Source organism: Sus scrofa, chromosome 13 (genome assembly GCF_054392235.1).
Source record: "Sus scrofa isolate SSC_HxYL_T2T_F1_AM1 chromosome 13, Sscrofa_HxYL_maternal_Yorkshire_Landrace_v2.0, whole genome shotgun sequence".
Classification (NCBI taxonomy): Eukaryota; Metazoa; Chordata; class Mammalia; order Artiodactyla; family Suidae; genus Sus; species Sus scrofa.
Window position 1 is genome coordinate 65,175,948 of NC_139395.1, and position 13,682 is coordinate 65,189,629.

Sequence of the window (13,682 nt, forward strand, 5' to 3'; positions counted from 1 at the left end):
ACTGAAAGCTTTTCAGTTAAACAAACAGAGAAGATAATTTATTCCTCCAAAGTGGCAGGAGAATACAAGAAGCCAAGCATCTGTCCAAAAACTTTCCATAGCCCCTTAAGTCCTATAACTCTGTCTACAACTTCATCTTCTGGTCTTGACTAAATCTTCAATTATTCTCAGGATGGATGAAATCTCAAATCCACATCGGCTTTTAACATCTGCTGAGTCTTAACTCTGTGGGAATAGAGACGAAATTCCTTTATGTCACCTGCCGACAGGATTACAATTTAAATCAGACTCAAAAGTATATGGACAAAGAAGCCATATTTTTTTTCTCCTGGTCAATACAAACATCAGCCAGATGACAGAAGGCGGCAAAATGCTGGCTACATGCTCCATGCAGCATAACTTCCTCAATATCTGTTTTAACTACTGATTCTTAGTTTTAAAGTCCTCAACTACAGAGGATGCATCTTACGCTCTAAAAGAAACTCAGGGGGCTCAGTGGGTTAAGAACGCAAAAGAGTGTCCATGAGGATGTGGGTTCGATCCCTGGCCTCACTCACTGGGTAAAGGATCTGGTGTTTCTGCAGGCTGCAGCACAGGTCACAGATGTGGCTCAGATCCAGTATTGCTGTGGCTGTGGTGTGGGCCAGCAGCTGCAGCTCTGATTTGACTCCTAGCCCAGGAACTTCCATATGTTACAGGTGCAGCCCTAAAAAAGGAAGGAAGGAAGGAAGGAAGGAAGGAAGGAAGGAAGGAAGAAAGGAAGGAAGGAAGGAACGAAGGAAGGAAGGAAGGAAGGAAGGAAGAAAGAAAGGAAGAAAGGAAGAAAGAAAGAACGAACAGAGGGAGGGAGGGAGGGAGGAAGGAAAGAAAGGAAGAAAGAAACAAACGAACAAACTAGAAATTTAGGGACATAATCAACATCAGTTTCTCATCCATAATACCAATCCAGACAACATCTATCTACTTTGTATTTTTGGCTCTGGGATTTAAACCAAACTTCAGAATCATTCTATTTAGACAAGCTTATCAATTTACAAAACACAAAACCCACAACCTATCAACACAGCCTTGTTTTTGGAAAATCTTTGTATTAAAAATGTCAACTCTGGGGAGATCCTGTCATGGCTCAGTGGTAACGAAACCAACTAGTATCCATGAGGACATAGGTTTGATCCCTGGCCTTGCTCAGTGAGTTAAGGATCTGATGTTGCTATGAGCTGTGGTATAGGTCACAAATGTGGCTCGGATCCTGAGTTGCTGTGTCTGCAGTGTCCGCCAACAGGTACAGCTCCAATTCTACCCCTAGCATGGGATCTTCCATATACCGAAGGTGCAGCCCTAAAAAGCAAAAAAAAAAAATTGCCAACTCTTAAAGATGAACAGTAAAAAGAAGTGTCAGGCCCAATATAGTCTAAGGCGTGGTAGCATCAGGGCTCTGGGAAAAATTGCCAGAAATGCAAATTCTCAGGCTCTATCCCAGACTTCTTGAACCCACAATTCTGGGGGTGAGGCCTGGAAATGTTTGAACAATGCCCTCCAGGTGATTTTTTTAATGTACTGGTATAATTGATAATATTAAGAATCTCAATATTGGGTGATATGCATGCTCAGCAAGGTTGATAATATGAAACTGATTTTTTAAAATCCAGAATTAGCAGAGGACCAAACAAACAAGAACAAAAAAAAATATCTTGCAATCAACATGAGCTCTATATTCATCTCCTCTCCTCATTTACCTCGAAGTAAATGAAGCAGTAAAACTCGTATATGGATACAGTCAACTGCTTGTAAGTTCATGTCTATTTATGCTATGGTTCAGAAATATTTGCACATCAAACCAGAATCTGAGTTTACACTTGGAATCCCAAGTTGTCTGTAAATGTGAAGAGAGTCAATTCAGAATCAAAGTATCTTGAAGACACAGGAGTTTTCTAGGAATCTTGCCAGTCCTTTGTCTCAGGGTGACCTTACCTTTCAGACCTGAGGAGTGTCTTCCCTTCCTGATTAATACTTCTGTAAGATGATTAGTGTACAGTGGTCATGCATATGTCAGGACTACCTGGCTCCACACTTCTACCAAGAACACTAGAGCTTGCTGCCCCATCATAGGGTGACCCAAGATAGTAGCCCTGTATCTTTGGCCATATAGGTAATCTCTGCTCCCCTGACTCCCTCAGGAAGAATGTGGAGCTGATGTGTTCTAATTGCCATCTTCCTTTTGAACAACATAGAAACCCTGCAGATGAACTCCACACATCTAATTTAGGAATCCAGAAGGACAAACCCCCAAACCTAGGTAAAAGCTTATTTCTAGGCCTTTAGAGTCAAATCAGAACATCCTGTCAGATACCTATTTATGAGACATTAATTTCAAGAATATTTAAATGTTTTCACATATTGATCATCACATCAAGCAGAGCCGTGTCTACTGTGTAATCACGAAAATGAATAAACATGGGGTGCTTATAAAGGACCCAGGAACCACAAAACTGATCAATTGTTAATTCTCTGAAGTGACTATACATGCCTTCTTTTGCAATAACTCCATTAAGCTCTGTTTGGGGGGTGGAAATGCCCATGTCCTCTGTTCACTGTCTCTGCAAAATACAGTAACAATCCGGAATAGCTGTGAGCTGGAGTGTAGGTCACAGACACGGCTTGGATCTGCAATTGCTGAGGCTGTGACATAGGCCAAAAAAAATGACCACAGTGTGTATCTACTGGCCTCCTATTATTTTGAACAAAGACCAATTTCTTTCTTTTTTCTTTTTTTTTTTTTTTTTTTTTTTTGCTTTCCGGTGCTGTACCCATGACATATGGAAGTTCCCAGGATGGGGTCAAATTGGAGCTGTAGCTGCTGGCCTACACCACAGCCACACAGCAGCACCAAATCTGAGCCACATCTGTGACTTACACCACAGCTCACAGCAATGAGAGATCCTTAAGCCACTAAGTGGGGCCAGGGATCAAACCCACATCCTCAAGGATACTAGTCTGGTTCATAACCCACTTAGCCACAACAGGAACTCCAAAGACCAATTATTTCTCAATGAGTTTTTGACCCACGCCTCATTCAAGCTTGTCTGGACAAGGACTTTTCTTTTTTTTTTCTTTTTTTTTTTTTTTTTTTTTATTTTCCCACTGTACAGCAAGGGGGTCAGGTTATCCTTACATGTATACATTACAATTACAGTTTTTCCCCCACCCTTTGTTCTGTTGCAACATGAGTATCTAGACATAGTTCTCAATGCTATTCAGCAGGATCTCCTTGTAAATCTATTCTAAGTTGTGTCTGATAAGCCCAAGCTCCCGATCCCTCCCACTCCCTCCCCCTCCCATCAGGCAGCCAAGGACTTTTAGAGCTTTACTTTGAAATACATTCTGGTTACTTATCTCTTACCCCTGACCAAACCTGGGCCTTACACAGGAGGAGTTTAATCCTTCCTGAATTGGAAGAATGGATACTCTATTAAGAGATTTGGCTCTACCTCACTGCCTGGGTTCAAATTGTGGCCCTTTCACAAGCTGCCTAGATGGCTTCATGCCAGCGAGTCTCACTTTTCTCATGCATAGGATGGAAATGATGGCTGTAGCTACCTTGTAGAGACTGGGGGAGGATTAAATGAGACAGTACATAAATATACTCAGTGTAGTAAAATGACACAGCCTCCATGAAAACAAGGTGGCAGGACCTCAAAAAATTAAAAATAGAATTATCAGGCATTCCCATCATGACTCAGCAGAAATGAATCTGACTAGTAACCACGGGGACTCAGGTTCAATCCCTGGCCTTGCTCAGTGGATTAAAGATCCAGCATTTAGGATGCAGCATTGCCGTGAGCTGTGGTATAGGTCGCAGATGTGGCTTGGATCTGGTGTTGCTGTGGCTGTGGTATAGGCCAGTGGCTGCAGCTCCAACCCAACCCATAGCCTGGGAACCTCCATACGCCATGGGTGTGGCCCCAAAAGGACCCCCCCAAAAAAATTATATCATATGACCTAGCCATTCAACTTCTGAGTATTTACCCAAAAGAATTAAAAGCAGAGACTCAGATATTTGTACACCCATGTGCACAGCACCATTATTCACAATAGCTGAAAGGTGGAGACTACCCAAGTGTCCATGGACAAAGGAATGGATACACAAAATGCAGTGTATATACACACTGGAATTTTTTTTTTTTTCTTTTTAGGGCCACAGGTGCAGCATATGGAAGTTCCCAGGCTAGGGGTCAAATCAGAGGTGCAGCCGCCACCTACACCACAGCCACAGCAATGCTAGATCCAAGCCACATCTGCAACCTATGCCGTAGCTTGCAGCAATGCCAGATCTTTAACCCACTGATCGAGGCCAGGGATCAAACTCACATCCTCATAGATACCAGTCAGGTTTTTAACCTGCTGAGCCACAATGGGAACTCTGTATGCACAGTGGAATACTATCCAATCTTAAAAAAGAAGGAAATTCTGACACACCTACAACATGGATGAACCTTGAAGGCATCGTGCTCAGTGAAATAAGCCAGTCACCAAAGGACAAATACTGTATGACTCCAGAGCACCTAAATCCATAGAGATACAAAACAGAATGGTAATTGCCAGAGAGTGAAGGAAGGGGAAAGGGGGAGCTGTTTGTTGTTTAATGGGTACAGAGTTCCGGTTTTGCAAGATGAAGAGTTCTGTGGATGGATGAAGTGACGGTTGCACAACATTGCAAATGTACTTAATACCATGGAACTATATACTTTAACACATTGAAGCAGGTAAATTTTACGTTATTTGCATTTTAGCACAATTCTGTAAATGTCTAGTGCAGTAGCCAGCAACATCCTTATTCAACAAATGACAGCCGTTGTTGCCACTATAATTTTTTGAAAGATCAACAAAGCAAGCATTTAACAAATATTCCCTAATGTAAAAAAAGGAAAATACCAGCAGAAAACTCTAGTGAAAGAGACATTGGCTAGCCAATGTCCAATTCCATTTAAACAGCTCCCTGCCCACCCCCACTCACCCCTACACTATATGCTACTTACAGGGGATGTTTAAATATTAACCAATTAGTTTCCTCAATCTCCTCAGCTGCACATCAGCCCCTAGGCTTTGAGGTAGTGAAAATTCAGCACGTAAGCAGAATGAGACTAGTACCAAGGGACAGACTCACAGCCATCCTCAGCTTGTTTCATGGAACTCTGTGCTCCTGAGCTGACCCAACTGTCTGCAAAGAGCAGAATGGAGCACAAAAAAAGATGAGAGTTTTATCTTGGGAGGACTGGACCCATGGTAACCAATTTTATGGTTCTTTTGATTTGTGTCTGTGTGTGTGTGTGTGTGTGTGTGTGTGTGTGTGTGTGTGTGAAGGAATTAATCCAAAAATATAGATGAAGAAAGCTGTGTGTCTCTGATGTGAGGCCGGGTTGCATAATCATTTCTGAAAGCAGAGAAAAGGTAACAGATGTTTACATTACAATCTGGCTGCTTCTGGAAGAGCTGCCAAATGATTTAAATAGTAACGAAGATGGCAAGATTGCAGGGCCCCAGTGATTTGCTGCCCCCACTGATACATGCAGAGAAATCACCTCAATGGTATTTTCTTCAGATGGCCTCAATTTAACACCTCTTTGTTTAAAATATTTTTGGAAATATTGAAAAACTTATGGTCTCCGGAGGAGACAGTTTGGGGGGTGGGGGGATGTGCTTGGGTTATGGGATGGAAATCCTGTGAAATTGGATTGTTATGATCACTATATAACTACAGATGTGATAAATTCATTTGAGTAATAAAAATTTTTTTGAAAAAAATAAAAAAATAAAAAATAAAATATTTTTGGCTTTTAAGTTACTCAAAATCTTAAACCAATTAAAAAAAAGAAAAGCTAGGAGTTTCCACTGTGGCACAGTGGGTTAAGGACCTGGCATAGCTACAGCCATTCTGTAGATCACAGCTCCAGTTCAGATTCAGTCCCTGGCCTGGGAACTTCATATGGTGCTGGTGCAGCTGAAAAAGAAAAATAAAGGTAGAACTCAAGGACTATCCCAGCACTGACTTTATGAAACTTGCTGTCTTTGACAAAGAGGAATGCATTAAGATGCATTTTGAAGTAGAATAACATACAACTGTGAAAAAGGATGGTTTTCAATCTTTTCACTGATTCACCATCCTTCCTTGAATGGCCCCAGAGCATATCTGAGTCTTGTGTGAATGCACGTAAAATGGTCACCACTGTACAGGAGGTCTCCACAATCAAGGGGATTTTGCCTGACCACGTGGATGTCAGCTGAGCATATGGATGTCAGCCTCCTTCCCCAGCTGTGGGTCCACTAAAGGCCCTCCAATAGCCCTCTGCCAGGTAAACAAAACAGGACAGAAATTACATGGTGTAGGATCCCATTTAATCTAAAATGATTTGGTCTAAATATTGGTATATGTATGAAAGAAGAAGGAGGGATCTGGAAAAGGAATTGTCTCTGGAGACAGGTTGCCAAGAGTGAGGTGGGAGGGAGTGGAATGGACTGGGAGTTTGGGGTTCATAAATGCAAACTGTTGCATCTAGAATGGATAAGCAATGAGGTCCTGCTGTAGAGCACAGAGAATTCTGTCCAATCCCTTGTGATAGACCATGATGGAAAATTATATAAGGATGCATATATACATATGCATTACACACATACACACACACACATATGACTGGGTCACTTTGCTGTACAGCAGAAATTGGCACATTGTAAATCAACTCTAATTTTAAAAAAATTTATTTAAAAAGAAACTGTCTTAGTGGCAGAGTTGGGTTCATTTTTCTTTACTTTTTATACCCTTCTACAGAGTTAGAAATTTCCTACCCCAAATAGGAATTATCTTTGTGAACTTATTTGAAAGAAAGAGAGAAATAGAAAAAGAACTCTACCAAAAAGAAGCCTAGAGTGATGAAAAGAATCCTGGCTTATGCATTTAGGGACCTAGGTTCCCTGCCAGAAATAAGGAGCTGGGGACATTGCATAAGCCATTTCATGACTTTGGGCCCAAAAAGTTACACTACAGCAGGGTTTCTCAACCTTGACACTTTTGACATTTAGGACTAGCTAGAGACTAGCTGCTAGGGCTGTCCACAAAGACAGGCTACAAAGGATAGGATGTTTAGCAGCATCCCCAACCTCTACCCATTTCAGACCCACTTAATCCCACCCCAACTTCTAACAGCAAAAATGACTCCAGAAATGACCCCTGGGAAGCAAACCTGCCCTCAGTTGAGAAACTCTAAGAAACTTTAAGTTTCTTCCCTGCTGGAATCCTTCCTTCCTTGATTATTTTAGGAGCTGTATCTAAAGTCTAAGATTTTAGGTCAATGACACATAGGGAAGTACCTCTGTTATAGCAAGGACACATCAATATTTTAATAATTCATTAAGCAAAGGATGATATGAAAATAAGAGAGTAAAACCATGAATTTTCTTCTTTTTTCTTTTTACAGCCACACCCTCAGCATATGGAATTTCCTGAGACAGGGGTCAAATCAGAGCTGCAGCCTACACCACAGCAATACCAGGTCCAAGCCACATTTGCAACCTACATCACACCTTGCAGCAACACTGGATCCTTAACCCACTGAGCAAGGCTAGGGGGTCAAACCTGCACCCTCACAGAGACTATGTTGGGTCCTTAACCCACTGAGCCACAATGGGAATTTCAAAACCATGAATTTTCAGAGAAAATTTTAGGGCACATGGTATAAATGTAAAACTAAGAGAATTCAAGCAGACACAATGGTCATTAAAAACTAATAATAATAATAACTCTACTTTTTGACAGTTCCAGCTTCAATTAAGACAAGTGAAATGCTGCAGAAATGTTCAACTGCTTTCTTGTTTATAATGAACCTACAGCACTAACAAAGCCAACCTAAGTTATTCTTATGGAAGGTCGTAGTTTTATTTTTAAAAAATTGCTAGTGTTTTATTTTTACTTTGTAAGAAATACAAAGATATCTTCATGTCTTTCTAAAATGGAAATTGTACTCTTCTGCACTAATGATACTATGAACAAGCTCATAAAAGGAGATAAATGATCTACATCTTTACTATCTTTTTAAATACAGCATCTTCCTTTTATTTGCCATTTTATTAACAAGAACTTCCTAATATCTGACACTACCATATCTCTGAATTAAAATTATTTATGCTCATGCTAATGACTTGCTACTGCAAGACCCTGACATCTTCTGAATTAAAAAGAATGACAAAAAAATTCATCGTGGCTTTAAATTCATGACTCTTTGAAAATCAGTAGTTCATCCAGACAGAGGAAGCCATTTATTAACCCTAAACCTGGTACACACCAACTATTCAACAAAGACAGGATACAGTTATCATTATTCACAACCATGCTAGAAAAGAGAGTTCTATTTCAAATTATTGGTTCGGTTTTACAGCAACTAGAAACTCAAAGTGTGAAAGAAGAGACTATTACACAATAAATACATGTTCTGAATTCTTAGACCTTAAATTATGCCTCAGCATCATTTTAACATCAGTATCTCTTCATGAGCTCGAATAGGTCCAAATTGAGTCACCCTATCCAATCCTCATCCACCACCACCTCCCAATTAAATATGTCTTATACAATTGCAGGTACTATGACAGTGACCAGGAAGTGACCCAAGCTTACTGGTGCATACAATTATCAAACATTTGAGCTGGGTTCAATTAATATAATGTTCTAACTAACTGAGCCTTGATAACACAAGAAGTGGATGTGGTTCTACCCCATAGAGAGAGCTGAAATGAGATGTCCTAGCACATCGCAATAGCTATTCCCAGAGTTCCCATTATGACTCAACAGTAATGAACCCAACCAGTATCCATGAGGACGAGGGTTCAATCCCTCTGTGGGTTAAGAATCCATGAACTGTGGTGTAAGTCATAGATGTGGCTCATATCCTGAGTTGCTGTGGCTGTGATGTACACTGGCAACTACAGCTCCAATTTGACACCTAGCCTGGGAACTTCCTATGCCATGGGTACAGCCATAAAAAGGAAAAAAAAAAAAAAAGCTGTTCCCTCTAGGGCTTTATTGGCAAGGGCAGCATGCTAGGAGTAAAGACCATGGGATTCTAAGCCCAAACTGGATGCAAGTCACAACACCTCCTACCCTTGATCTTCTGGAAAACTGAACTCTGAGGTACTTTTCAGATTTAAAATTCAATGAGCCTTTGAATCTTTCCTTAAATCACCCTGCACAGTTAAATTTATGTTTAAACACACATACAAGAGCTATCCTCATTGACTGTAGGGAGGAAAATGGATTTAACTTGAATGGCCACTGTAAATCAGGAAGAGTTACTTTAATTTTTTTCAATAGATATTAAATACATGGGAAACCAAAGCTAAGCTTACCTTGTGAAAGGTTGGCTGCTGGAGTTCACAGAGTCACTGTTATTACAAAGCCCAACTCCATACACCCATTCAAGCCTATGTCTGTAAGGGCAGCCTAAGAAGGATGTGAGCTTTTTCTAATAACGTTTTCAAAACAAATAATTATGAAGTCATTACTGTAGCCAAGAGCACTTTACCAATCCCTTTATGGACATCTTTTTTCTACTGTTTCTCCTCCACCCTCAACACTGCATCTTCTTAACAAATTAGGATAAAGTACACTGTATGATCTCCCAAACATTCATGATTGGCTTCAGGGCTTGTAATTATGTTGTTAATCCTAGAATATTTGTATCCAACACCTGATGAAATGCACACAAGTAAGTCCATCACCTAGATGCTCCATCTATCTCAAGGACAAAAAAAAAAAAAAAATCAAAAGGTTATTCTGTTTACTATAATGTCTCTCCCTATCTGTATAGAAAGAGAACCAAAACACAGGGTGAAAAACTCCCAAAGAGGAAGAAAGCATAAGGGGGGAAATATACTCATGCAAATTCTAAAGAGATCTATAAAACTGCAATCTGAGAATTTTATTATTAAGCTAAGCTTCTTAGTAGAGAAATCCCCAAAACTCTCCAACTGGGCAGCTAATTGAGAGTTAGGAAGAGCCAAAGGACATCCCTCTTTTTCTGATTCATCACAGGCAATATAGAAACCCTTGTTCAGTATGATAATGTGACTTTTGTCAATGCATGTTCAAATCAGATAGAGGATTGGCTGGTAATGATGTCATACCCACGGGTTAATCTCCAGTGGATGCAGTTTTAATATCATATGCACTCATCCATCATTTACATTAACACAGTATTATATTAAGTGTACCAACAAATGAGCTGTGCAGATAAAAGCAGCTATTAGAGAAAGGCTATGTGCCACTGAAAAGGAGGTAGGGGGACAAAGCTAAGAATCTTTGTGTGTGTGTGCATGTGTGACTAAATGGAACTAGGTCAGCCAACAATACACATCTCTAAAAAGAGCCAAAAATTAATATTGAAATTCAAGTGACCTAGAATATGCTAGTACTAGAAATAGGAAAGGTTGCCTCCAATAAAAAATATTCCATAATCAAACTGAGATATTTGTAGGGTTTGTGTGATTTTGTAGGGTATGTGTTTGGGGGAGAAATAAAAAAAAATGGTCATTCAAAAGTAAGTGAATTGTCAGCCACTGCTTTTCTGGGAAGAGAACTTTCTTATCTTTTAACAAGGAAAATGGGCCACGTCAAATCATGACTTAAAATGTTAATACATTTTAAAGTGTCAAGGGGCAATTAAGATGCTACAGAAGGAAGACAGCAAAATCATCCAAAGCTGAACAATGAGACGAAACAACTGAAGAAGAAAACCTTGAAATCCAGCTTTCAGCTAGGAGAATATTGATCAAGAAACAACCACACAGATAAAGAATGCTTTTTGTACAAATGAGCAATGCCAACTCATAAGGTCAGTTTGGGAGGACATAAGTCATATTAGTCATAAAAATTCTGAAAATTGCTCTCACACAGCCTTATTAAGAACTGTATTTCCAATCCAAAGGAAGTGTTAGGCTTACACACTGATCTATGACTACAAACTTTAGCAGAAACGCTTCTCACTGTAAAACCCACAGTGAGCTTTTGAAGAATTCTTCAAGTCACACATCTGTCCTCAAAGGACTGAATGCAAAATGCAGATTATAGCATGAAATGGATACTCTAAAATTATTCTGGCTTTTTTTTTTTTAATTCAAGAACTGCCTGAATGGGGCTAAGACACACAAATAAATTGCCCCACTTCATCCCTTAGCAAGTGGTCTGGAGGAGGGCAGTATGATAAGAACACTAACCCATCAATGTGTGCAGTGATGAGCTTTGGGTTGTTGCAAAAATCCCCGGACCACGGATATTACAGAAAGAACCAAACCAAGGCTTACAACACGTCCATTCCCACACTCAGGGATCGCCTGTCACATCACATCAACCTTACCCTCTCAGAGGGACGCCATTTAAAAGTTAAAGGGGAAAGGAGTACAGGGATACAGACCCTTCACCAATGGGGAGAGGGGGGTCTTTAAATCCTGGGGGTAGGGGGACATGGGTAGCTTTCAGTGAGTAACCATGAACTTGTGCATCTCGCTGAGGTGTTGATTCACAGGCTGGCTAAGTGGTCCGTGGAGCCTCCAAAGACTAAACGATAATGATGCAGGAGAAAAACACACCAGTGGCACCGCGTCTGGCTTGGGCTGCCTCCCTAGGTGCGGAATATCAGGCTTTCTTCTTCCCATCCTCCCTGAGGATGAGCTCACGGTTCAGGGTTAAAGATGCCCTTCCTTCTAGGAGCAGACTAACAGGGCAAATGAGGAAGCAGGAGACGAAATTGAAAAAGAGGGGAAGAAATGTAAAGACGACTGACTTGGTGGACAAATCCATGGTACCCAATGTAGGAAGAGATGGAACTTGCAGACCCGCTCCAGTTCTCCACTTGCGCGGGAAGCTTTGCACTGACAGCTGGAAGCGGGCGCACGCAACGTCCTTCAACCAAGAGCCCTGAAACCAGGAGTTCAGGTGTAGGCTAACCTGCTCCCTCTTGAAGGCTCCTATAAAGGTCCTGGCTCAGACCCGAGAAATGAAGCCCCAAAGCTGGCTTTTTCAAAATAAGAGCTCAAGGGCAAGTTTGCCCTCTCCCTGCTCATACCAGTCCATCAAGTGGCCTCTTCCGTATCCACCGAGCACCCCCAGGATCTCTGTATGCAGACTGGAACCCTTAAGTTGGAAGCGGCCACTGCTCCTCCCTAGCCGTACATCCCCACTTCTCAGCGCGGCTTCTAACTTCGGTGTGCAAGAGAACTACGGCACAGGAGGTCACTCCCTCACTCCAGAGCAAAAGGATGAGAGGGGCTGCCTGGAGTCGAGTTAACTCCCTATCAGCCCGAGAAGCAGCTGCTGCCTACGAGACAGAAACTGAGAGCACCGGGTCCAAAGCCACCCCAATTCGCCTGCCTGCCCTCTCCTTCCCCATTCAACCCTCCCTACTCAACTAAAGCCAGCAGCCAACTCGGAACCGCACGTCCAGAGCGAGGCACCAATACCGCGCTCTACGCGGAGGAACACTCACCTTGCTGCCTTCCAGAGGACGCCCTGGGAGTGGCCCATCACCTCCGTAGACTCTGTGAAAGGAAACTTTCAAGTCTCTCCAAAGACAAGCCCGAAACTGCACTGAGAGAACCGATGTCTACAGAAGCAGCCTTGGCAACTCCATTCCTGGGGTCCTGCGACAGTTGCGCAACGTGTTGGTTCGCCCCGTCCAGAGCAGTGCGCAGCCAGCAGTGCGGAGCAGAGCTAGGCTAGCGCGCCCACAGGGAGGGGCCAGGCCGCCGCCAGCCATGCTGATTGGCCAGACCAGCCTCCTTTCCCCACCCCACCCCACTTCCCACCCCCGGTGGTCCACGTGGGCCGGCCCTCTCCCCGCCCAGCTCCCCTACTCTGTCCTCTCGCTGGCACAGCTGCCGGCCTCCTCCGGCCTCTCCCTGGCGCCTCGCTGTGGCCACAGCTCAGCAGGTGAGCTGTGGAAAAGGTCTTCTTTCTGAATAGCTGAGAACCTCCTTTAGCCCTGCCTTACCAAGAGGAATTTAAGTGTTTGGCTCCCAATGGAAAACAATTCCTAGGCATGATGTCTCCACCTAAGGACTGAAAGCAGCTTGCAAACAAGCTTCCTTAGCTGGCCTGACTGTAACATATGCATAGCTAATCCGGTTTCTTATGTAACTTGTATGCAAGGAAAAGGAGAGGAATCCACACACAGTCATTACCTGAATACTTTCTTATTTTAAAAACTATGAAAGTACAGCTAAGATTTCTTTGCCTCGCACCCCATACCAAGTCCTACTCCCTCTATCTTCCCCAAGTGAAATAACACTAATAACTCATGACACTTAAAGATCATTCATTTTGCATCTGAGCTCCATTTTATGGGCAAGAAAACTGAGGCACAGAGACGTTAAATAACTTCTTTAAGATCACATAGTTAAGCAGCACTGAGTGTGTGTAATGCGAACCCTGGAAGTCTGGTTGCAGAACCCATGTTTTTTGATATTCAAAGTGTAATCCAGAAGAGGTTTCCCCTGAGAACTCATTTAGAATGAAGAATTTCAGACCCCACCCAGAATCAGAATCAGAATCTTGTAGATACCCAGGTTATTAGTAACTGCCTAAAGTTTGAGAAGCTTCACTATGCTATTCACTGTCACTGGTTTGCTTATCCTCTTCTGGTCCT

General features: G+C 42.1%; 1 protein-coding gene across 2 annotated transcripts in view; it reads right to left on the bottom strand.

The window, feature by feature from the left end:
• TAFA4 (TAFA chemokine like family member 4) overlaps nt 1-12,766 on the bottom strand; it is a 208,457-nt gene extending 195,691 nt beyond the window's left edge. The window contains exon 1 of one of the 2 annotated variants that reach the window (XM_005669718.4): nt 12,525-12,766. The gene's annotated coding sequence lies outside the window, so the exon portion shown is untranslated. The remainder of the gene's footprint in view (nt 1-12,524) is intronic. The other variant, XM_013981874.3, reaches the window with a different exon arrangement.
• Nucleotides 12,767-13,682: the final 916 nt, after the last annotated feature.